Here is a 26,561-nt window from a genome sequence, read left to right on the forward strand (position 1 = left end):
CAATTGACTGGATACGTCTTCGAATTATACAGGAAATACCAATATCTAGAGCCCCTGCATTCTACATGATGCAAGTAAATCAGGGAAGGCAAGTTACAACTCAAAAATTTTAAGTAAAGTATATCTAAGCCTTTATGATTCTGTCCAAAAGTCAGAATTAAATACTATTCTCATGGAACTAATGAATTTTAAAGAACCTCTCAACATAGTTATCAAATAACAATAAACAGAAAGAGCTATTTTGCATATAGAAACTGCAGAATTTATAAAAGATGATGCTTTTATAAGTAATCAACTTTACTATTTTTTCAGTTACAATAAATACCGAGGAATAGGAGTTGTCCCACATAGATAGCTCACGTTAGATCTTCTACAAGTTTTCCAAGCCCTCTAACACAAGATAATGGAGAAATTGATCAATTATTGATTGGAAATGTGCCGGGGGCCTCAGCATTTTATAAAAAAAAAATATGTCATTAGAAAATATTTTAAAATGTTCTTCATTATGTGTCAATATGCCAAGGAGATAATGAGGAAATATTCTACTTCTTTATACAACCAAGCACCACTACCTGAAGTAGGCCAAAAATACTAGAAAGAATGAAATCTTGTGGATGGATGTGCGCAATTTTGCAGATTTGGAAAACTAAAATAGGTATACCATGTCACTGATATCTATTCAGGTTTATGAGGGCAACTGCTGTAAGTTCAGGAAAGTCTGATTTGGTAATCACATATTTGTTAGAAGTTATAACCTTCATAAGTATATCTGTGCAAATACAGACACACAATACTCCAGCATATGTCTGTGAGAAATGAAACAGTTTTTTTGTTTATTATAGTGTAAATCATATTACAGGTATTGCATATAATCCACAGCGTAGGCAGCTATAGAAAGATCAAATCAAATTCTAAAGGATACGTTAAATAAACAGAAAAGTGTAATAAAGAAATAGATTGCATAATGATTTTTACCTCCTTTGAATTTTCTAAAGGCTAATAAGAAAGGAACAACAGCTGCCCAAAGAAATTAGATAATAGAAAAATTATAGAATTAATCAGCTGATATATTTTAAGGTATACTAATTTCAGAATGGAGAACAGAACATGTGTTATATTGCAGAAGATGTTTTGCTTCTGTTTTCATGAGATAAGAAAAACTATGGATATCAACAAAATTGAAAAAGATTCAATTTGATCAAGAGATACCTCATAATTAGAAGATATAATAGTTCATCAATAGCATAACCATTTCATCTAAACTAACCTATAAAAATAGCAAATGCTTTCAATTTGATCAGATATAACTTTTCAATAGAGAACCTCCCCAAAATAGGGGTTGAGGAAGGATTTTGTTTTTGCATTTTCAGGACAATAAGGACATCTAGCTAAGGAGTCCAAACACCTCTGAAGAAATGAGACATCTGAGGAAAAGTACAAATCATCTCCTCCCAAATTTCCCCCTAAAAAGAGAAAAGTGGTCTGTTGGTATATCATACTTCCAATGTGATAACATTTCAGAAGTCTACCCAAATGTCTGTTTCTTCTATTTTTTACAGATATATAATACAAATGGTCTTTTCATAATCCCAGTTCAACTAAAATTAAAACAGACTTGGAAGTTGGAGTGTGGCTCTCCCCTTCTCCAAACCCAAGTGTGCTTGTTAAAGAAAAACCTAAAATCTCTGTCTAATGTCAGAAGAACCATATCATATGGGACAGAGTAAAGAAACAGTAGAGGACTATTTTACTGTCACTAATCTCATAATTCGTTGGTTCTATTTTTAGTCTTTGTAGCTTTTCTTTCACTTCTTTGAAATCTGCTGTACATGACATTTTATATATTTATGTTTTCTGCAATGAACCATGTCCATGCCTAACATCAATATTTGAAATCTCAAAGGAGGATGGAGCCAGACAATGGTGATTCTTCTAAGACTATGGTAAGACCATTAAACTGTGATGATGCGACTTTATAGACAATCCTAGCCAGGACTTGTGACAAACCTTGATCTTTCCCATCACATACAACCTGGAAAACAAATGAATCAGTTACCCCTCCCAGAACATGTCAATTAACCCAATTTTTAAAGGATATTCTAAACGTGTCATCGACCCCAGCTGCAGAAAGTGGATTAAGAATATAATGCCCACATTCCCAAGAGATGGGGCGTGTGGGTATTGGTCATTCAATGATATGAATATTTGTATTGTTTTGGAGAGTTGGTTATAAGCTATTATTGGTTATGATCAGGAAGAAAGCTAAACAAAGGTAATTAGATTAAAAACTCTTGCTTTTTGTAAAAGGAGGGATATAGATATGATAAGATATAAGGATTTATTATTGAATGTACTCTGAAAAAAATTAAAGGTGGATTATTGAATCTACTTTAAAAGTAAAAAAGCTTTAAATTTTAAATATTTTACATTGGCTTGGTCCTTTGTATATTATATACAAATTTTGTATATTGATTAAAATTTGAGGTTAATTTTGTTAAAACGTACTGTCCTTATGTTTCTACTATTATTCTAATATTGTATCTAAGTGACTTATTTAACAATGTTATGAAAATTTATAGTTCTTGAAAGTTTAGGATAAAAAGGACATGATTAAGATTAAAAGGAAATGCAGGTTAGTAATTAGTAACCAATTAAAATTAAACTTGTGACCATATTAGGTATGCTTTCAAGGTCAAAACAGAGATAAGCTTGAAATATACAGGGCATCTATAAACACTTCAGGGATCTATAGAATATTACATTAATAATACATTTTAATAATATGTATTTAATAATATGCATATGACAATAATAATGTTTTAATAAACTAGGTTTGTTTTGTAACAATGAGACATGTCTGTTCCTAGCAGCACCAATCTATTTCAGAGAAGAAAATGGGCATTGAATAAACTTCACATGGAGTTTACTATTTGTGCAAAAGTAAGACATTGGGCAAGAAAATGAACTTGCCTACATTTTTGACTGGAAACAAAAGAGAGTATTGATAACATATTGTCAATACTAGGCAGAACAATTCTTGAAACTCCTGCTTCATAGGAATGTCTGTGTAATATCTATTCCTTTAGATGGAAAATGGATGCCCCAACATTCCAGATGTACTTTGAGTGACTCTCCGGGAAACCAGCTGGTTCCGTCATTTGTCACAGTTTTTGAAAGTCGCTTGCTTTCACTTCCTGCTTATTCAGTTAACATTATTTCTTTCTTGGGTTGCAAGATAATTGAAGACCTGGTAGTTATAGTTATAGTTTTTCTCATTTATTATACTCAGAGAAGAAATTAGCTAAAGAAGTGTAAAGTATACATTGTTGAGAGTTATCAAAAGATAGTTTTGGATGGGAATACAATTTATGATAGAAAATAAATTAAGTACAAGATTTTGGACTCACCAAGATGGAATAGATAATGGAGTGATTTCTCTGAATTTGTCAAATGTAAAAGGACTAGACATTGTCGATATACTTATTGCCTGTATATATTGCATACCATTATTATACTTATTGTATATAGTTTTCTTATATTAATTATATCCTTATTTTTATTTTAGACAAAAAATAAAAGTATTGTGATATTTTATTTGTGTTTTAATAAATAAAGCTTGCCTGAAGATCAGAATGTAGAGCTAACCTACTAGGGGTCAAGGAGCAATGATACCAAATCCACAGTCAAACTGAGAAAAAGATTTCTCCTTTGCTTGTCTGAGCCTTGGTAGAGGTAAGAACTCTTTAGTGGCTTGGCTGCTATTCTTTTCTGATCTTCAGCTTGAGCCCCAATATCTCTCTTTGGGCTTTTAGTAGTCATGCTACAGAAATCAGTGTGGTAGATGCTTAGGAAAATGAGAATTGAACTAATTTAGCATCTATCTGTGCCAGTTTGGAGCATATGTCCAACGGACACTTCATTATGTCAAAGACAGTTGCATAACCATGTTTAATCCTGCTCTATTCACAGTTTTATTATGTTAAAGTTAAATATACCCCTTTTATTTAGACAAAAAGTGGAAAATGTTGTGGAACACTCTTTTATGCAGTGTAAAGATATGTCATTGTGATTGGTTTAATTAAAAGCTAAACGGTCAATAGCTATTGCAGGATTTTTCTGGCCAATGAGAATGCTGGAAAGAAGGGCAGTGAAATTAGACAGATGAGGGACAAGGCAGTCATATACCATAAGATAGAGGTAAAAGTCATGTAATAGAACATAGATTAATCAAAATATGGTTCAGCTACTTAGGAAAAAGCATATACTATTGTCTGAGCATTCATTATTAATAAAAAACTCCTTGTTGTTATTTTGGAGCTGACAGGTGGTACAGAAAAATCTGTTTATAGTGAAGATTTGAGTGAAGGACTATACATACGTATGTGAATGCATGTATGTATGAGTGTGAATATGTATGTGTGTACTATATTATATACATACTATATAGTATATAGTCTATATACATATGCCTTGGTAATGATGACAAAGCTTGTGGGAGTAACCATTAACTAATTTGGCTGAAGGACCACTATATGGTATTGCTTGGTTACCAGAGAGTATGCTGCCCAAAAACCTAGGGTATAACTATTATTAATGGTCTTAAAAAAAGAAAGAAAAAAACTAGAACAAAATTGGAATAAAGTGAGTCATAATGATATTCTGCCATATTCATAGATCAGTCGCTGCTTAGGCACCATTAGACGTGCATACTGCTGCATAGGGGTACAAATATAGACATCCACAGTCAGCCATTACTCAGAGAGTAAGAAAAACTGTTACTTTCAGGCATGAACAGGATGTAGCCATCAAATTGTTCCTCTTAGATTTCAGAAAACCCTGCAGAAAAAGCAGAAAATGTGTAAGAGCCAGAGTGGATGGAGAAAACAGGAAAAAGCCAGTCTAAATCAATGAGATCAAAGCATATTTGAACAGAGACAGAATGCACAGGGTATACTCAATTTGACACCAGGATTTCCGTGGGTATTTGCAACTTCCAGATTAGTGTTTTGGGGTATTCCTGATTATGGGATGAGTAGGTCTGATTCTTGAGCCCTCTTATGAGCATTGTGATGTGTTAGTTTTTATTTTCTTATTATATTGATAATATAATAATAAAGTAAGTACTAGATTTTAATAAGTGATGTAGTTGTTTCAGAATTTTCTGTATCAATCAAAAGCTATATTATATTCCCATTTTTTCTGTTGTTTACAATCTTTCTGTAAAACAGTATATTGTAAAGGACTTAGGTTTTATTTTCAACATTTATGTAAGTTTTTAATGTCGGTGGTTGGTAGTAAACATGACACATTAAAGCAGCAACAGCCAAATATCCTTTCAAAGCTATTTGAAACTGGATAGACTCAATCCTAATAATGATAAGGCCCTTTTGGAAAGAGAAAGGCCAATGTCCATTCTACTTCAACCATCAATACTATCCACAGCAATAACAAAATCATCTGTAATGTCCCAAGCATAGCCTGTGAAAAAGGACCTTTTCTAATTTCATGAATTGGTCTCCATTTACTCCTCCAAGCTAGCAGGGTTGTACATTAGGAAAAGCAATGCACCACTTAATCTCTTCTGACAGAATCTTTAATAGTGCACACCAGTGACAGAATGTTCAAATGGCTGCAGTACCAAGTGAAACAGAACCCAATTATCTTATTAAACCATTATAGAGGTTGTATTTATTTATCCCTGGAAGGTGTATTAAAGGAAAAATGAAACTTACTTGGGTAAAGGTTATGGCTCGTGCACTTTAGCTGCCATTATAAGAATAAAATGTGTAGGAGACAGGGTTAGAGGAAAGAGGACAGTCATTTTATCCTAAAAAGAAAGATAATAACTGAAATAAGATGACATTTTAACCTGCTATTTTTAACAATGGGAAGAAAATTTTTAGCTGGAGGTAGAACAGTAATTATTACAATTTCTATTTAAATGTTAAAGTTATATTTTGAGTAAAGATTTCAAGGTGGTAGCTGAGTTCATCAGCTCTGAGGTATCTGAAATCATATGAATCGCAGGAGCTTTTTTGCTATTTTTTACATCATTTCTCCACTTCCTTTCCTCCCTCCCAACCTTTCAAACAGCCCCCTTACTCTTTTTGTATCCATTGCACCTTTTTCCATAGTTGCTGTTTCATGCACATATATGCATATATTTTTACATACACATATTCATAAATATAACCTCTTCAGTCTCTATAATTTTGTTTGCATGTGTATTTTCAGGCCTAACCATTTGAGATTGGAAACCATATTTCAAATTCTCTTGCATGATGAAGACAATTCTACCATTATCAAAATTCTTTAGTAACTTGTAGTGCTTTTTAGATGTGAGGCCTATAGTCTCACCCCCATCAACTTAGGCATGTTTATTAGTGCCGTGTCTGTTCCGCCCTTATATAAGCAGTCAGGTTGATGTGACTACATGATTATTTCTTTTCACATTACTAGCAGACACAATAGCACAAGAAACTCTTCAAACGTATGGTTCTTTCTAACCCCTCTTGGATATGTTCTCTGAGACTTAAGCACAAGGATGTTTATATGTGTCTACTATGACATGGAAATCACTCATTCTCAAGTAACAATGGAGCATTTGTCCTTTTACCCATAGGTAAAGTCCTCACTCCTATTCAAGATAACTTGTTTTTGCAAGGGATAGATACAGCTGCAGAAATCTATAGTAGTAGCGTATTTTCTATATCTATCATCTTAATTTAGTCCTGTCCTATAGACAGCAAAAGTTATACAGAGTATAAAAATCAAATAATAAGTTTAGGTGATAGATTGATATTGACATTATTTTACATGAGTAAATAAAAATAATATTTATGACTATATATTGAAAAGGAAAAAGAAAGGAATACCACCCTTGATGCTGGAATGCAGGGCCTTAGAAATAAACAATTCAGGCCCCTTGCTGTAAGGGAGGGAAAGGGGGCCTTTTGTCCTGTGACAGGATGTGAGTCAGGATATTTACAGCTGGCCATCAGGTCTCCAGCTAGGAAGGCAGGAAGAGATAAGGAAAGCAGGAAGCTCCTGGACAACCCCCTCCTTGGTATTTAGGTGAAAGGTCAAGAATATGCCATTCAGCTTAGCCTTATTTGAATTGACCAATGGAATGAATCCCGTAACCACGCTTTTTTTGCTTCTGTACCCGCGCTTTTGCTCTCCTATAAGAACCCCTCACCCCCAACCTGGGGGCGTGCAAGTCTTCCGAGAGACCTTGTCGCCCCAGGTACCTGTGTATTCGAATAAACCTCTTGCTGTTTGCATCCGTAAGTGTGGTTTCGTTTGATTCGTGGGTCCAGGGGCCTCTCTCGGAAGACATCCCTCGGGGGTCTTTCAATATATGTAGTGTGTATGTATGTATTTATATATCCAAAATAAAGACAAACATGATTGGTGCCTTGTCTAATAGTTTTCAGAGAGGTTTTATCCATCAACTGTTGAAAACAGAAGCAGTGACCCACAGCTAAACATCAGTCTGAATTCATAGAATCCTACTGTAGAAAAGGATAAAAAACTATAGGAACAAGAGGAGTCAAGGATATCACAAGAAATCTCCCAGAACTGCCAACCTAGGTTTATAAGAGTTCACAGAGAGTGATTTGATAACCAGAGAGCCAGCATAGGATTGTTCTAGGACTTCTGCATACATGTTATAGTAGTGTAGTTTGGTCTTCTTGGGGGGTCTCCTAGCAGTAGTAGCAGTGGCTGCCTCTCATTCTCTACTGGCCTTTGGGATTCTATTCATTATAATGGTATTCTTTCCCAGTCTTAATATTTTTGTTTTGTTTTTGCAATTCTCAACTGAAGCACCCCAGGTCAAGGAAGAAATAAAAATTAATTTTGTCTTCCTAGAATTCAATCAAAATGAATGTACAACTTGACCAAATTTATGGGACACAATGAAAGTCATGCTAGAGGAAACACCATAACACTAAATGCCTACATGAAGAAAGTAGAGGGGATCCCAGGTGTCCACGGGGATGTCCCCAGCTAGGTCCTTGGGCAACAGTGCAGAGGGTGCCTGAACTGGCCTTGCCCCACTATTACACCGTTGTTTATTTCGAATATCACCATAGAATCTTCATTCAGCTACAGATAGACCCTCATCAGAGCAATGGACTGAGCTCCTAAGGTCCAGCTGAAGAGCAGAAGGAGGAAGAAGGTGAGCAAAGAAGTCTGAACCACGAGAGGTTGGTCCACCCACTGAGACAGTGTGCCTGTTCTAATGGGAGCTCACCAAATCTAGCTGGACCAGGACTGAATGAGCATGCGTCAAACCAGACTCTCTGAATGTGGCTGACAAAGGGGGCTGACTCAGAAGCCATTGATAAAGGCACTGAAACTTGTTTCTACTGCATGCACTGGCTTTTTGTGACCCTAGTCTATTTGGATACAAAGCTTCCTAGTCCTGGATGTAGGGGGGGGAGGGCCTTGGACATCCCACAGGGCAGAATTTCCTGCCCTTTCTTAAGGAGGGAAAGGCAGGGAGAAGGTTGGGTGAAGGAGCAGGACGGGAATGGGAGGAGGGGAGGAAGTGTAAATTTTTGAATGAAAAAAAGAAAAAAAAACAAGCAGTTAAAGGTTAAAAAAAAAAAAGAAAGTAGAAAAATCTCACACTAGCAACTTAATAGCACACCTGAAAGCTCTAGAACAAAACTAAGCAGACTCACCCAGGATGAGTAAAAAACAAGAAATAAATTGAGGGCAAAGCAAATTGAGGGCTGAAAACAATAAAATAGAATAAAAAAAAGAAGAGCATATAAAGAATCAATGAAACAAAGAGCAAGTTCTTGGAGAAAATCAACATGGTAGACAAGCCTTTTTCCAAACTAACCAAAAAGCAGAGAGAGACTATACAAATTAAGAAAATCAGAAACAAAAAGATTGACATAAAAGACACTGAGGGAAATTTGAGAATCATTAGTTCATTCTTCGAAAACCTATACCACATTTCCACAAAATTGTGGAAATTTCCTATTTCCACAAAATTGGAAAATCTAGAAGAAATGAACAATTTTCTAAAAATTATCTCAAGGCCAGATAAACAGTTTAAATAGACCTTTAAACCCTAAGGAAATGAAAGCCATCATCAAAAGGCTCCTGGGGAGGGGGGTGCTAAAAAACCAGGATCAGATTGTTTTTATTTTTAATCTTAAAAGAAAACAAACTATTATTTTTCATTACACATACAAATCTAAGTATCCACTCCCCCCATCCCACCAGAATTCTACAGTTACCCTTATAACCAAACCACAAAAGGACTCAACTAAGAAAGAGAATTACAAAACAATTTCTCTCATGAACATTGATGCAAAAATACTGAAAAAAATCAGAACGAACTGAATCCAAAACACATGAAAAATAATGTCATATGAAAATATGTTAATGTAATCCACCATAGAAATAAAATGAAAGAAAAATATATGATTATCTCCTTCGATGTTGAAAATGACTTTGACAAAATCCAAGCTGCTGGTGGTAGCTGCAGAGTTGCAGTTGCTGAGTAGAATAGCCATAGCTTCATAGGAAGCAAGCATTTAAAAAGAGCAATAAATGACACACAACAGCTAAGCACTGGGCTGAACTCGCAGTTTCCACTGGAAGAGATGGGGAGGTGATAATATGAGCAAAGGGGTCAAGAATGTCATGGGGTTAACCAAAGAAGTAGCTGACCTTAGCTAGTGGGAGCTAACTGACTCCAGACTGACAGTGGTGAAACCTTCATAGGACTAAACTAGGCCTTCTGAATATGGGTGACAGTTGTGTCAATTTGGCAATCTATGGGACAACTGACAATGGAACTAGAGTTTATTCCTAATGATTGAACAGACATTTTGGAGCACATTATTTTTTGGAGGGATACCTTGCTCAGCCTAAATTAAGAGGGGAAAGTCTTAGTCTTGCCTCAAAGTGATATGCCAGACTTTAATGACTCCACATGGGAAGCCTTGTCCTCTCTGAGGAGAGGATGGGGGAGGGGGTGGGGGAACGTTGCAGTGCAGAGGGAAGGGAAGGAGTGAGAAGTGGGGTTGGTAGGTAAAATTAGAAAAGATTAATATAAAAATAAACAAATAAATAAATAAGAGATTCCAATTGGATAAGGATTTTATTTATAATGTACAGAATTACACAGTGAAATAAGCGATCAATGTTTTAACTCTCAGAAATACCAAAGATTAATTCAAGTAAATATGTTAATGTGTATCTATGCTATAAATAAAAACTATACCTTTTCCAGAATGATTCAGTTTTTCTCATAAAAGCAAAGTCAAGGTTTTGTTTGGTGGTCCTTTTTATTACTTAATTTCTCAACATTAGCATCAACTTTTAAATAAATTATCTGTATGTTTTCCATTTATTAAAATTAGGAGAATAAATTCTAATTGATTTAGTATTGCTTGCTTACATGCAGAGTACCAACCATATATTGTTGATAATTCAGTTCTTATTAAAATAGTCATCTTCTCCCATTTCCTACCTCAGGCATTTTTTACTACTCTTGTTTTGCAATAGTGATCCTCCACATAAGATTTAATTAATTAGCACATGTGGGTTTGTGATTATATATATATATATATATATATATATATATATATATATTCCTATATTTAATATTACCTTCTAATGCCCATAAAAGTTACTTGCATATGTTTTCAAGGCTGACAATTCAGTATGGGATTAAAAAATTTGTACATTTGTCCTTTCTTCACTAGAGAAGAATATTTTTCCATTTTTAACATTCTTTAATCATCATTAGTAATTTATGCAGTGCTGATATCTCATTAGTATCTACTTTCCAGATTATCATGGCTATTTGTAAAATAATTTTTAATAAAAAATTTTTGTAGAGAGTTGAGGTCCTGCTTGTTCATCCCGGCCTCCCGGCTAGCTGACACCTGAAATAACCACACAGAAACTGTATTAATTAAATTACTGCTTGGCCCATTAGCTCTAAATTTTTATTGACTAACTCTCACATCTTGATTTTACCCATTTCTATTAATCTGTGTATCACCACGTGGCAGTGGCCTACTGGGAAAGATTCACCATGTCTGTCTCTGGTAACTCCATGGCATCTCTCCTCCCTCTGCGCTTTTCCTCCCAGAATTTAGTTCTGGCTTCTCCGCCTACCTAAATTCTGCCTTATTAACTAGGTCAAGCAGTTTCTTTATCCATTAACCAATGAAACCAACACACAAACAGAAGGATCTCCTATTCCATTGAATAAACAATGTGTCTGAACTTACAACCTCATTCAAAATGGTGGTCTTATGGTAAAAAAAGTTAGCCAGGTACACTAGAATTTTGTCATAAATATCTCTATGATGTTACAAAAGATATCGACTTTATGCACAGAATTTGTATAGATTTATATGTTCACACTGTTGTATTTGCATATATAATTTTGGTATAAATATATTTTGATTAGTCTAATAAGGAAATAATATTACCCCTTACATCACTGCCAAGGAGCATGGATCTCATTCTATTTACGTGGAATATAGGTATATTTCAATGTACATTTCCACAACACATAATAGTTACTTTCAAAAATAATTTTTCAATATCATACAGAATTTTCAGAACATAACTGAATTGATGACATTGTGTTTCATTTTTTATCAGGTCTCTGAGTATTATGGTATCCAGCAAGAGGACTGTACATCAACAGCCCAAATCCTTTAATATTTTACAGCATGTGTCATTTTGGTGTTACTTATGCAAGACTTTAAGAAAGCAGTGACTTCTTATATAACCAAAAAAAAAAATGATGTGATTCTCTCTAACAAGACAGTCATTCTTCTATACCTTATTCTAGTCTTTCTATGTTGGCAGAAACAAAAGAGCAATCACACATTCAGTGCACCTCTAAACACACCTGTAACCCAAGAACAGTTAAGTGAGCATAGATTACAAAGCCATCCATAAAAACTAGCTATCTCCCTTCGTATCAAGTAAAATATTCTTTTATAGATTCCTATGTTTTTATTCTTGCCATGAAGAAAATACAAAAAATAAAATAATGTAGCTTTCTGTTTCATACTCCATATCTGAAATGCATTACAGGTATTTTGCTCAATTATCCTTTTTAAAGCAAATTATGTCCTTGGCGCTTGGCACTTTTATAAGGACACTTGAGCTATTGAAAGTTAACTAATTTTCCTTGGGATACCTAGAAAGATAGTAACAAAAACAGAAACGAATGTGCTTTTCTCTGATATAAGAATTGATGATTTCATTCTTCAAAAAGGAGTTCCATCATTTTACCAATTCTCAATACCTTTTGTTTTATAAGTTTGTGATCTTATCTCAAATTATTTTAATTAAAGTTATAATTTTTAATTTTTTTAGACAATAGTATAATTGCTTCATTTATTTCTTTTGATTTCCCTCTACAAAACCTCCAATATACCCCTAAATATTATAAATCCCTAAATATTATCTGTAAAGTTTGTATAATACTACTTGTATGATGTGGGAAGTTTTAATGTCTGGTTTTTTTTTTTTGGTTAATGAATAAAGAAACTGCCTTGGCCTTTTGATAGGGCAGAACTTAGGTAGGCATGGAAAACTGAACTGCTATGAGAAGGAAGGTGGGGAGGGTGATGCCTTGTATCTGCCACCGGAGATAGACTGATGGAATTTTGCTGGGTGGATACACAGATTAATAGAAATGTGTTAAATTAAGATGAAAGAGTTAGACAATTAGAATTTAGAGCTAATGGGTCAAGCAATCAATTAATTAATACAATTTCTGTCCGGTTATTTTGGTTCTGGGTGGCCAGGACAAACAAGCAGAACCTCCCTCCCACACTTGTATGTGTTTTCATGACAGAATATTTCGTACTTGGCAACCAAATATTGACCTTTTCCCTGGAAAGACATGATCCACAGTTTTACCTAGTTGCTTTTATTTATTCATTTATTGTTTTGTGTAGGATTGAAACCTTGAGAGCTTTTCTTAACCACTTTCAATGTCTGTTGTTGTTTTTCCTGGTCAGCTCACATTGGTGGTCATTTTTGTTGAGATTTTATAGTTTTAGCTTCTGACATTATTAGGAGACAAAATCTTACAGAAAACATCCTCTAAATCTTATGACAATTCTGTTCCTCTTCTATAATGTTATTTGAGCCATCAGTGCTGCATTGTTTTACAGACTTATCGACCAGGACTGGGGTCACACTGTGCTTTTTGATTTTTATTTGTAGTCACCATCTTTTGTAAAAAGAGGATTCCTTAATGAGAGATGAGGACTAAAATTAATGCATTATAAGGACAGATATTTATAAATGAGTATTGGGGCTTATATTAGTTTAATAAGGTAGTAGTTGTAGATTCTCCTCTAATATCAATGATATTACTAGAACTGAAATAATAGCCAACTAGAACTGAATTAATAGCCAGGCCATGATCACTCCCTTCTTGAATGGTTCTTAAGTCCAAGTAGAAACCTATTATTTACAGCAGCTATTGTATACATGTATGCAACCTTACTTTTATCATTATGTGCTGTCCATTAATGAAGTCAATAAGCATCACAACTGGGTAGGTCTAATTGTCTCTCTCCCTTTGAAACTTGTGAGGTAACTTCTAATAAAAAAAAATATTTCATGTATCCCAATGGTGTTTTCAATTGCAATGTACTGTATTAGATGACTTTATTTTTTTGCTTTTCCCTCCATAACTCTCAGAATCCAGATGTTTCATTGTGTCTCATTTATTTAGAACCTGCATTGAATGCAGATTCCTAGGCTGGTAAGAGAAGTACTTTGGGGTTCTGTATGTTCAGCCTATTTTAATCTCTCCACTGAACAATATATTATGAAACACTAATCAGTAAGATTGGTAAAAATTAGCTATTTTTAAGCATTCTAGACAAAAGACCCAACATAAACTTCCTAGGAACAATGAGCACACAACTTTGGATTAAGATGTTGTAATCATTGTAATTACATATAATTATTAACTTAAATTAATTATATAGGCTTATAAGTAATATATTTGAAATACTTCTAATGGAATTACTCTGACCAGTATTTTGTAAAACCAAAATGGGTATACTTAAACATTACATTTTCTGAGGATTAAATCTCTTTGATCCAGTAAATGCAGCATACAAAAGCAGAATAATTATATCAAAATTAAACTTGCTAATTCACACAAAAATTGATAAAGAAAACAGCATAGTATAGCAGGGATGGCCGTGAACCTTCCCAGAAGCAATGTGCCTTATTCTCTCTGAAGACTAGAAGGGGTTAAGGTAGGGGAGTATGTGGAGGGAATGGGAGAAGTAGAAGGAGTGGGAACTTGATTGGTATGTATAATGAAAAAGATAATTTGTTACCTTTTAAAAAAAAGGATAAAGAAAACACTCTATTGTCAAAGTTCTGATTACTAGTAAAAGTTTAGATAAAAATCCTGAAAATTATATTGTGCAATTCCAGAACTATATTCGTAGAAACATATAAATGCAGAGTAGGGAGTATTCTGCCCTTTTCCTTTATATTTTTTTTACATTTGCAAACAGTTTCAGAGTTCAACAGTAACGTAAATGTCCAAGTGGTACTTATGCCTGTCCTTGATCATCAAGTGTTTTTGATGCCTAACTACAATGATTTTCATTAATAACTGTTAAGACAATGTTAGATTAAAAACCACATAAAGCACACAATCATATAACTGATTACATTTAGTTATATACATTTTATTATTATTTTTACTATTCTGACAATGTAATGCTAATCCTCCCTTAAATGTCAGTAACACACAGAGACTTGTGTCAGTATTTTTATACAATGAATTCACATCGTATACACTGAAGTCAGTTCTTTCAATTTATACACTTAAGTCAGATCTTTCAATTTACTTAGATATATGTAAAGTAAAATGTCAATTTATTATAATATTAAACTAGATTAAATTATAACACTAAAGAACATCCAACTATCATCATCAGAAAATATGAGGTTGGAACATATATTGATGTTGAAGTAACACTGTTATTCTTTATAAAGTAGCACAAGTGTCATGTGCCAATAGTTTAAATAAAGTTCAGAAATCATTTTAGTAGCTGGGCAGAGATGGTGCTTTAATCCCAGCACTTGGAGATAGAGACAGGTGGAATTCTGTGAGTTCAAGGACAGCCTAGACTACAAGAACTAGTTCCAGGACAGGATACAAATATTCAGAGAAAGCCTGTTTTGAAAAAAAAATCAAAGCAAAAATAAATAAATAAATAAATCATTTTAACAATACTTTTCATATGGTGAAGTCTCAAGATTAAAATTATTTTAAAAGAACATGCATCATTTCACACATTTTCAGTAAAATAAAATTTTATTTAAAGTTGTAAAATGCATTTCTGATGAATGGGACATATTCGGAGTGCCTGGCCATATCTCCTTATGTAACCTATTTCAATAGTGAGCAGATGAAAATTATCAAAAACACAATTGTATGCCAACCAGTTATGAATTTCCACATGGTAATAACTAGAGTTATTAAAAAGAAAGAATCAGGGTTCACACCAGGTTCTCAGCAATAATGTTACGCAAAAAGAAAATTTTTATTTTGAAAAGATCATAATCTTAATGACAGAGGTAGATTTTGGAGAAAAAGTAAAAGTGCCTTACTGTTACTGAAGGCTACAATATTTTATGCTGCGTATTTTAGCTTACCTTATATTGTAAAAATTAGAACTTCATTGATTTGAAACCTACAATATTTAATTTTGATGAAAATTTGGACATTCAAACATCTAATACAGCATGGATTTCTTGCTAAGTTGGCTCAGTGACAGTTACCAGAGGAAATATGACCATGTTTTTAAATAGCTTTCGGAGGCTGAACTGACCTCTGGTATTGAATGTTCCATGTTTCTTTTCAATGAGAAGGAAGGTTTGTGCATTTTCAAAAACTGACAATGTCACAAAGAAAGTAAAGAATAGTTATTCTCTGAACCTTGAAAGTGACTTTTGTGTGGCATGCAGGAAAATAGGGTGAGCATTTACCTTGTGGAACATTTCAGTTTCCCAGTACAAAGCTTTGGTATAAAGTAGCCTTTTTTTTTTTTCTGAGAATTTCAGGTAAGTTAAATCCATATGCACTCTTAGAAAAGACATTTTATTATAAAAAGAAAAATGTGTTGATCTGGAGTGGAGTGATTAGGCCATTTGTCAAAGAGCATTACTGTTTCTGATAACGTTTACAGGTCACACATTCTTTTCCAATCTCAATAAAAGTAGGCTTGCTCAAATGAAACTTCTCCACCCCAACTGGTGAGACTAACTGTCAAGAGTGAAGAGTGAAGTACTCTGTGAAATATTTTATATCCCTACATTCATAAAAAGAAAGAATGGAATGAAATTGTAAATGATTATTATGTTCATTGAAAAGTTTTTAAAATGAGTATAGAAATTTATTGATTTTCATTGAATACTAAAGATTATGCTGTAAATTTGTTCATATTTTAATACCAAATAGTGCCGTGACAGAAGAACTGTCCAGTAGTAATATGAACATTCTCTTTAAATATCATTAATATTTGAAAATTCAGTTCTATTGAGATTTAATATTTTATATATATGTCATGTTGTAGCTCTAATAATAAAAACCCAGAGAGAGGTACTGGGATTCAACTTGAAGATCAGAAAAGCAAAGCAGCAAACCACCAGAGAGACCTTTTGCTTCTATCAAAGCAGATATCTTCAGACCAAAAGAGGAAGATTCTATCTCTATGAACCCTGTAACCCCACATTGTTGTGAGTTCCTGTCTCCTCCACTTTACATTCCTCTCTCCACCATTCCTCTCTCCAGCAAGTCATATCTCTCCTGTCTCCACTTCCCTAGTGCTAGGATTAAAGTTATGTGACTCCCAAACACTAGGATTAAAAGTGTGAAAGGTCACCGCTTGGATCTATTTCTTGATCAGTCTTGTGTATCCCAAGGTATCATCGAGTTCACATAGATCTGTAGTCTCTGTCTCCTGAGTCCTGGGATTAAAGGTGTATTACCACTCCTGACCTGTATGGCTGACTAGTATGGTTACTTTGCCCTCTATTCTTTAGTCAAGCTTTATTTATTAAAACACAAATGATATACCACTATATCATGTGGCATTGAAATTTTTATGTCTGTTTTTCAACATATATATATATAATAAAAATAAACTAATTTTATTTAATATTAGATAATAATAACCTTTTGCAAAATATATTTTTATGACAAAGATGCCTTTAAATGTCTGTATTTTAAAGTATTATACATGTATAGTAAATAAAGCATTGTGTAAGATGGTTGTTTACATGTACTTTTATGCACACATACTTTATATCAGTTTTTTAATCTGACTTATTTTACAAAACTTTTAGAATTATAGTTCTCTGTTGAATTCCTAAGTTAGAATGTCTAAGCACACAAAAACTTGATGGTTGAAAAACAATATTATTCCATTGATTCATGTACAAGAGTTGCAATGATAAATATTTAAATTATAAATTAAGGAACATTTATAAACTAAAGTTGACTTATTCCCAACTAGGAGTGTACTCTCTTCAGCAGCATGTATACTAAAATTGGAACAATACAGAGAAGATTAACATAGCCTTTGTGCTAGAATGTTACACAAATTCATAAAACCTTCATAGTTTTAAAAGTAACTAGGAAATTAACTACCAAAATCATTACCTTTGTTCAATAAAAATTTAGACGAAGATTCATCTAAAGCACGGAAAATGCTAGGAAATTATAACTTTAATAATTTGACATTTTGTAATACATTTAAAAATAACATATATATGCTATGGTTTATTAAGTACATTTAATTTAATATAACATAAATATATATGTTCGCATTTAAATGGATTGATTTACAATCAATGTGTAATTGTACAAAAATTAAATGAAACATTTACAAGTCTTTAAGCCTATTAACACTCAAAAGTACTCTGGTATTTTTTTCTAATGCTTCAAGTGTAATTTGAAGACATAAATGTCATTTATATTTGTAATATGTAATCTGAAGAAAAGTTTTAACTTTGTGAGTAATGAATTAATTAAAAAACAATAAAATATGCAATTGTGAAAATTTTCTAAATGTTAAAATTGAAATTTAAGGAAAAACAATGTTTCTTTGATTTAGAAGTGATTTGGGAGCTAAAACATATTATACATTATCAGAATATTTATGAATCATAAAATAATAACTCTATGTTCCATAATGTATAATCATGTTAAATATTTGGTGAATCAATGATTTTACTACTATAGTATCTTAAAAATAGAAAATTCTCATAAATAGAATCATATTTTAACATAGACTTGCCTACTAGCATAGCTTGTTTCATGAGCTACTCATGGGAAGAGACTGTCTGTCAGGTAGCAGACATACTGTAATAATTGCTAAAATGAATGCCGTAGACTAAGACAAACATGATAGAAAGAGTATTGATGCCATTAGGAATATTGATTATAGTCATGTCAAGAAATTTAAAAAGCCCAAGTTCTTTCCCCAGATGTTCCAGTTTTTTTTTATAATAGGGCAGTGACATTGAAGTGATACGAAGTGTCAAGGCCTCAGACATTAATCAGGTAATTGGAGATATTCTCAATTCACTTCCAAGTATATTATGCCACATGCTTCTCTGTTAATATTATGAAATCAGTACTATTCATCCAACATCTTCAGGCCTTGCCTTATATGGTTTTAATGGCTCCTATGGAAGCTAGAGTTTTCAATACGTGAGGTTTCTGCAAATGAATTGAGGGTACAACAAATCCATCACTTATAGCCAGAAGTGTCAAAAATTTCAAGTTTTTATATTTTATTTTTCCCTATCCTGATAGGTTTTACTTAGAACCCTTTAAAGTAAAAGAAATAATTTGCCATTTTTGCTTGATGGTTTGTTTGCTTTGGTTGTTGTTTTTTTTCCATCATGTAGTGAGAGCTCCATTTATACTTCTACTGCTAAATTTGTTGGATTCTGTATAACTTTTCTATTGAAAAATATCCTAATTACAGCACTATTGTTTAAGAAATTGAACTGAAAATTAAAAATAAAATATGAAATAGAGATTGTTCTCAAAGACCATATCTATCAGGGGTTGTGTATATTTATGGAATAATTCTCAAGTAATCAAGCTTACAAAAATGAATAATGATACCATACTACTTTATAATTCATATAGGCAATAGTTTACCATGTATGTCTATGGAGATAAAGACATACTAGTAGGTTTGTGTAAATATCTTACTTCAAGAAAAATTCTAAATTGACATTGATTAGAAAAAAGTGCCACTATTTCAGGAATATAATGATTCTTATCTTTTGTGTTTAGGTAATACTTTTCAAAATTTTCAACAGTCAAGAAAGAGAAAGTAAGTGTTAGGATTCTTTCAGCTTAATAACTTTAAAAATTATTATGGCATCTTTCCCACCAATACTGGCCAGGTGCCAGTATGACAAAGTGGTGTGTGCTGAAGAGATGGGAGAGAAGGAGAAGCCGAACTGAAGATTCAAAGACTGTTAGGAATAGGCTGATATGCATGGCCTGCACTATTGCCTAGGGCCATGCTGATTCTGAGCCTCAGTGGCAGTCAAGGGATATTTGTGGTTCCCTGTCCCTACCACAGATGCACCTGTGTCGATGGCCTTGGCCCATGTTACCACCAACGGCTGAGAATGTGCTTCTAGTCTGTGCCCCAGCCTGATGCTGCTATGTTGATGTCTGAAGACCGTATTGCCATTGGGCCCATATTCATTTGAGTGTGCTGGTTGCTACCCCAGGCAATAGGGATGTTTTTGGCTGAACATTGACTGACAGTCATACCTGGGTCCATGATCTTTTTTCAGTCAGGTGTTGATATCTGTGCCTGGGTTACTTCTGGAGACTATGGGAAATCAGGGCCCTGGTTGCCTGTGCACTTGAGAACTTGAGAACTGGTCCCTTCCCTCACCATTCACCTCAGGGTAGAGCTGATCCCCTTCCTTGGAGATGTGGCCCTAGCTGCATGGACACAGGAGAGCCAGCCTCCAAATCTCAAGGGCCTTGGGAAAACTGACTCTATTGTTGGCTGCCACAAAGGGAGTCGTGATGCCACCCCTCACTATGCATATGAGAGAGATGGTCCTGATGCCATGTGCTTGGAATATCTGGTCTGGACCCTCACTTGAGGGTGGCAATCCCAATGGAGTCCTGAACAGACTGACTCAGTTATTACCCAAACCCACATTCAAGGCTTTGAATTGGCCCACCCCAACATATACCCTACCTGTGACCTGCTGAAGCTCATGAAGTCATCTCTGTTCTGTGGAACCATATCAGCAGGATCTTCATGACTTTGGGCAAAAGAAGGATATCTGAGAAAAGTTTAGATGAAAGCTGTAGTATGAATGGTGTATCATAAGTCAGAGGTTTTGAGTCATACCAACAAATCATTGCAATAAAGATTTGCAAGTAAGGCTGTTTTGTCTAAAGGGTCTACTGCATGGCTCACTGCAGTTCCTAAGGCCTCTAAAGCAGATGAATGTGTGAGGGAGAGGTGGGAAACTTGGAGAAGTGAAATGATTTTCTTTCATTTTTTAAAATATTCTTTTGCGGGGGGGCTACAAGGGTAGAGGCCTGGAAAATGAGTGGGATTGGGGTGCATACTATGAACTCCCAAGGAATCAATAAAAAATAATTGTGTTAATAAAAATACTATGACAGTCCTAAATCCAGAAATTCTATTTTGGTTAATGGTGTAGAATGTCAAAATACTTATTTACCATCTAAAAGGTGAGGAGGAAATGTTTCAGAAATAAGTTTATGTCAGGAGACACCAGAAGAAAAATACGCTGTTACATATTAAGTGCATTTCCCTACAGAGTTTGATTGAAACATTCCCTTCAAGCTGTGTGCTTGTGCCAAGGACTCATACAGGTGAAATTAGAACTTACGAGAAAGATAGAAAAAAATTATCTAAATCCTATCTGTTTGCTATGCTGTGATAAAACCCTGTGTTGAACAATCAATTTTAGACACAAAAACACTGAAATTAAAATGAACTCCTATTAAGAAATTCTATTCTTTAAGAACAGATATAACTCAGAAAAATGTTTTTACCATAAAATTACTGTTTGTTGTGCATATAAATTGGACTTAAAAGAGAAGTTAATTTTAACTGTGTAATTGTTTCTCTAAATATGTTTCATTTAACTTCATTTTGTGGTATCCTAAGCGCAGAATTAACATGTTTCCTCTAAGTTTTGCTTTCATGAGAAAGGTTTTCTTTGAAGTTAAATATTGTATTTCTTCCTTCATATTCATTTAGGACAGTGTATAGCATTCTTTCTAGTAGAGTCTCCAGTTTTATACTAGAAAATAGGAGGTATTACTGTACTAAGTTTCTCCCAATAGCATCATCTCCTAGTACCAATATTATAGGTAGAATGATATTGTTTTACCAAAGAAATATGCAATTTAATAGTAAATGATTTCCTAACATAAAGATCATTATCCATTCTGTGTCATGTGAAAATTCATATTGGGACCATAAACATGTCACAGTTTACATGGTAGGCACAACTGCCAAAACGAAACGAGACAGAGTTCTGACTTACTGAAGATCATTTATCTCTTACAGACAACTCAAAGTTAATATTAAGATATCATATTTCAGTAATAGTTGGGAGGCATACAAAAACAATTGGTGAGTTTTAGAGTAATTCATATTTGCTTGAATTAGATTTTGAATACTTACTTTAGTGTCACATAAGAACTAATATTCTGTCTTATTTTTTCTGACAGTGGTACAGTTATTTTGAGCATATGTGTACAAAAATGTCCAGGAGAAAAAAGAATCACCAAATGCATTAAATAAACTCAAAACATCTAGGATTCAATGCCAAATTTAGAAACTAAATATGCAAAAAAAATTTCCTGTCTTGATGGTGTAGCAGAATTCAGATAGACTGACATGAAAGGAAAGAGAACTCTGGCAGAGCAATTTTGTCAATAAAATCTCATCAATTAACATGGTCAGTACACTCCACCACTGGGTGCTATCAAATATATTTTTAAAGCATGTTTTCTAGTTGTCAGTTTTGACTCCATAAAATGAGAGAGAGAGAGAGAGAGAGAGAGAGAGAGAGATAAAGAGAGAGAGAGCGCGCAAAATGTTGATTTTGTGTTCACTGCCTGCATTACAAGTGTGTATATAATTTTGAATGATTTGGGACTGACATTCACACTCCAGAAGTGTTAGCTGGTGTCATTCAAAAAAACTTTTTAGAATATTCATACTGTGAGAAGAGTTTTATGGATCATGACTTTGGATAGAAATTATTCTCCAGAGAAGGCTGCCTTTAATTTAGTGATTAAAATATTCTCTAATTTATTTTCGAAGCCTTCACTATTAACAGAATAAAATAAATTAATAATCATAGATCTTATGGCTATTTTTATCATATATTTTAATATATTTGATCCAAAGGTCAATTTTTATAGCTATGGAATTACAATAGAGTTATATGCCTATCACTGAATGCATTTTAAAGGGCTGAGAAAAATCTGTGTATATTTACAATACTCTGCTGAAATACTATTAATATATTTTTAAATTAATTGTATTTGCTCTTCTCAAGCCCATCAATATTAAACTTCAAGAACGGATTTTTCTGTGAGAATACATCTTAAATATCTCACAATACAGACTCCTTCTTCCTATGAAGTTTTTACTATCTCCACAGTCCTTTCTTAAAAAGAAAGCACTTGTATACATCTTAGCAAGTTTTAATATACCCTGGTGCAATGCGGGAAAACCAGCAGCAACTCATTCCCCAGAACTCTGTTGCTACACTTTTATCCCGGTGTTTGGAATAAAACTGTGGAGAATAATTGTTTTCAATAGAGCATTGGTTTAGAGAATTTAAAGTGAAATTCAAACCTTTCTGCATGGAAAATTTGGCTTTAATATCTTTACATGAATCATGTACATTAATTTTTTTCTGTCAAGGAAATGAAATAATGCTAAATCTGATGTCAGTGAATTAAAATACAGTTATATTTGCTCCACTGTGAATCTGAGTAAAGTAAGAACATTTCTTACTTATTGCATGTAGTTTCAAAGTCATATTGAATTTGACTTTTAATTTGAATAATTCAGAATTACCAATAGGGATTCTGTCAATTATTCTATTAAGAATTTAAGCATTCTACAATTTCTGTTTTCTCAAAGCTGTGATAGAGTATTTTTTCCAAAAAAAAAAAAAAATCAAGGAAAAGGACACCTGCCTTGGCTCTTGCTTTATAAACAGTACAGTGTTTGGAACGTCCATCTGGCTGTAAGACCAAATAGTACAATTGTTTCACATTGGGATAGATCTGAATATAGAATGCTTAAGGTTGCCCCAGAATCAAGATCCACCTGAGTCAACAATGTCTCCTTGCTATGCCATATGTTTCAAAGTTTCCCAGTCTTTAAAAGCATTACTATAAGCTTTTAAAGACCAAGCACTTAACTACATGAGTCTTTGGGGGCATTCCAAATTCAAACTATCAAGTAATCTCAATGTGAACATGTCAAAGTGTATCTACTTAACAAGAAATATTACCTAAACCATTAATTTCACCAAGTTAAAAATCTGTAAAACTCGGTAAATGGCAGGTAATATTACAATTTCTACCTGAATCTATAAGCCTCAAAAGCTTTGATTGTAAAGAAACTAACATTAAATGATTTTCTCATCTTAATGCATTCAACATCATTTTTTACTTAGTTTTTTTTTCTTTTTTCCTTTTTAAGGATTGGAGGCCAGGTCATCTGCATGGTAGGCAAGTATACTATAAATAGTCAAGTCTATAGCCTTTTTAACCTTTAATAAGCATATTTATTTCTATAAAAGTTTGAGTAGATGAGATCTTGTTGAACTTCACTATTGAAAATTTAACATTAGAGATCTTGCTTTCACAAGGAATCTTCAAAAGAAACTTCATTTTCTAGTGATTTGAGAGCATTCTCACACTCTGGTCATTATTTTTTTTATTGCTGCATAGTTCTCTCTGATTATCTTTTGAAGTCTCACATCTAAACAGGCTAGTAAGTTGCCCTATTTTATGCCCTAGAGACTTTACAAGCTGTCCCTTTTCTAACACACATTAAGGAAAATAGCCAACTATTTGAAGTTTTATCACTTCAAAGTCATTTTGTAAAGTCTATTTTCGTTAATATTAGACTTGAAAACTACATATTTTCAAACATATTGTAAATTCAAAGAATTCGAAAACATGATTTCTACCATGTAAAGTATGTAAATATGCCATAAATCATTCAATTGACCATTAGAAACAAAGAATGTATTTTACATTCTATAACATGTTAAACTTTATATACAAATAATTATGGCAATTAATAACCTATTTCATCTATTCTTTTATGGAAGAGTCAGTCTGATTGCAAAATGAGGTAAAATAATGAATAAATCTATTGCAGTCTTTATTTGCAGAAAATATTTTCTTATACATCCTCTCAGGTCTATGGTCCAAATCTACCTAACAATTTAAGTCTGAATGAAAAATTCACTTAAAACATTTGATATTCTATTTTATCACAATCTAGCTTTATTAAATGTTGATTTGATCAAAAAGGCTATTCTTTCTATTCCCCATCTAAACAATTAATTCTCATCCTAAAGACTTGGTGACTGCTTGTGTGTGTGTGTGTGTGTGTGTGTGTGTGTGTGTATGCTTCTATGTTTTGACAGTACAATTTTTGTTCCTTATAATAACAGTCACTTTATTTCTACACCAATTTTCATTTTTATTCTGGTTATGTTCACTTTACAACTAGATAATTATACAGTTGTTTACATTTATTTTTTCTGGTCTTGTCCATATCTAAGTTCCAATAAAGTTTTCTGTAAGCAAATATTGCAATTACAAGATATTTATTTTTTGAAGCTTTCATAAAACCTGATGTTTTAGGCAAAAATTACTTAGAGTGACGGAGGAGGATGATTTGTTTTAAAGGTTTAGAGAAAACATGAAAGAACCTTTCTTTATTTTTTCTTCCAGGTAGCAGTTTCCTCTCCCTCCTTTTCCCAGTCCTTTCTATCCAAAACACCTCTGCCCCCCAAGAATCCACTCCTCCATTTCTTTTTAGAAAAATGCAGGTCTCCCATGCATATAAAAACTTATGTCATGTCAAGTTTCAGTATACCATGTATTAAGGCTGGGCAAGATGACGTAGTATGAGGAGTAGTGTCCCTAAAATCAGAAAAAAGAGTAAGAAACATCCTCTGATCTAACTGTCAGGAGTTCCACAACAGGACCAAATGCACTACTATAGCATAGGGCAGAGGGCTATGAAGGCTACCTAGTTGTCAGTTCTGTCCCGGTTAGCCCCTATGGTCTCAGGTTAGTTGATTCTGGAAGTTTTCTTGTGGTGTCTTTCACCCCTCTGGCCCAGAGAATCCTGCAGAAGAAACAGAAAAATAAAAACCCTGTCTTAATAAACAATCAAACTAACAAAAGTAAATATTTAGTGGTATTGGCTATATCCTTGGCTAAGATTTTCAAGGCCAGAAAGATAGCCTTGAGCAGAAAGCAAAAGAAAAAAGAAAATATGCAGAAATAGATAATGCTGAAAATATGAAAACAGAAGAAATTATAGAGGAGGACAAATAGGAGTGAGAGGAAAGTAAATACAAGGCGAAGGTAATAGATGGAGATGGTGTAAAAAAGGAAAAGAAATCTGTTCTCCAAATTTAACATTTACCTTAAGTCCTATGTAAAGACTTTTGTAAGTTTAACTAAGAAGAAAAAGCAATATAATTTAATACCTATGGTAAATATGCAAGTAGATATGTCTTACACTAATGAACACTGTGTTCCATAATTTTACAAAAGACAGAAATTACATATTGGCAAAAATAATAGCAAGCCACAAATGCAAAGTTAGCCAATTACTGCAAATACCTGATATTTTAAGCAAAATGTATCAATAAGCTTACTTAATGTATTTTAAGACACATTTCATGTTATAGACAAAAATTGTGCACAAGGATAAATAGAAAAAATATTTCAAAGATAAGTAAGAGTCCCTCTCTTGTGACAAAGCTACTTTCATTAGCTGAACATTTATGAACAGCAATACAAAGAGGCAAACTATAATCACCACACAGTTCCAAAGAAAAATTTCTGGGTTCTACTGAAAAATTAAATAAAAGAATATTAAAGAGAAGAGATGACTGGCTTGATAAATTCTAAAAACTAGCAAGGTCTCTGCAAGCACACAGATGAGAAAAGGCTGATTTAAGGTCAAGCAAGCAGTAACTCAAATGAAATTGAGAGAAAGGAAACAAACGTTAACAGTGAAAAGTCAACATCTCAAAGTGGAAACATGAAATTCACATAGATTGATGATAGGCAGGGAATAAAAAGGCTCATCAGCCTTTTCTTGCCAACTGATACAACAGGTTTTATAATGAAATGCAGAATTATTTTACCATTCTAGATGAATGTTTCAGGATAAGATTTTGTCCTGGGGAATTGTTTTACATGG

At 33.5% G+C, this 26,561-nt stretch overlaps 1 non-coding gene across 1 annotated transcript; it reads left to right on the forward strand.

Annotated features, from left to right (window-relative positions):
• Positions 1-17,565: 17,565 nt before the first annotated feature.
• On the forward strand, positions 17,566-17,672 carry LOC125392502 (U6 spliceosomal RNA). The gene has a single exon (XR_007229561.1). It is a non-coding gene; the product is annotated as a U6 spliceosomal RNA (small nuclear RNA).
• Positions 17,673-26,561: the final 8,889 nt, after the last annotated feature.

This window comes from Myodes glareolus, chromosome 12, assembly GCF_982192425.1.
Source record: "Myodes glareolus chromosome 12, mMyoGla1.1, whole genome shotgun sequence".
Lineage (NCBI taxonomy): Eukaryota > Metazoa > Chordata > Mammalia > Rodentia > Cricetidae > Myodes > Myodes glareolus.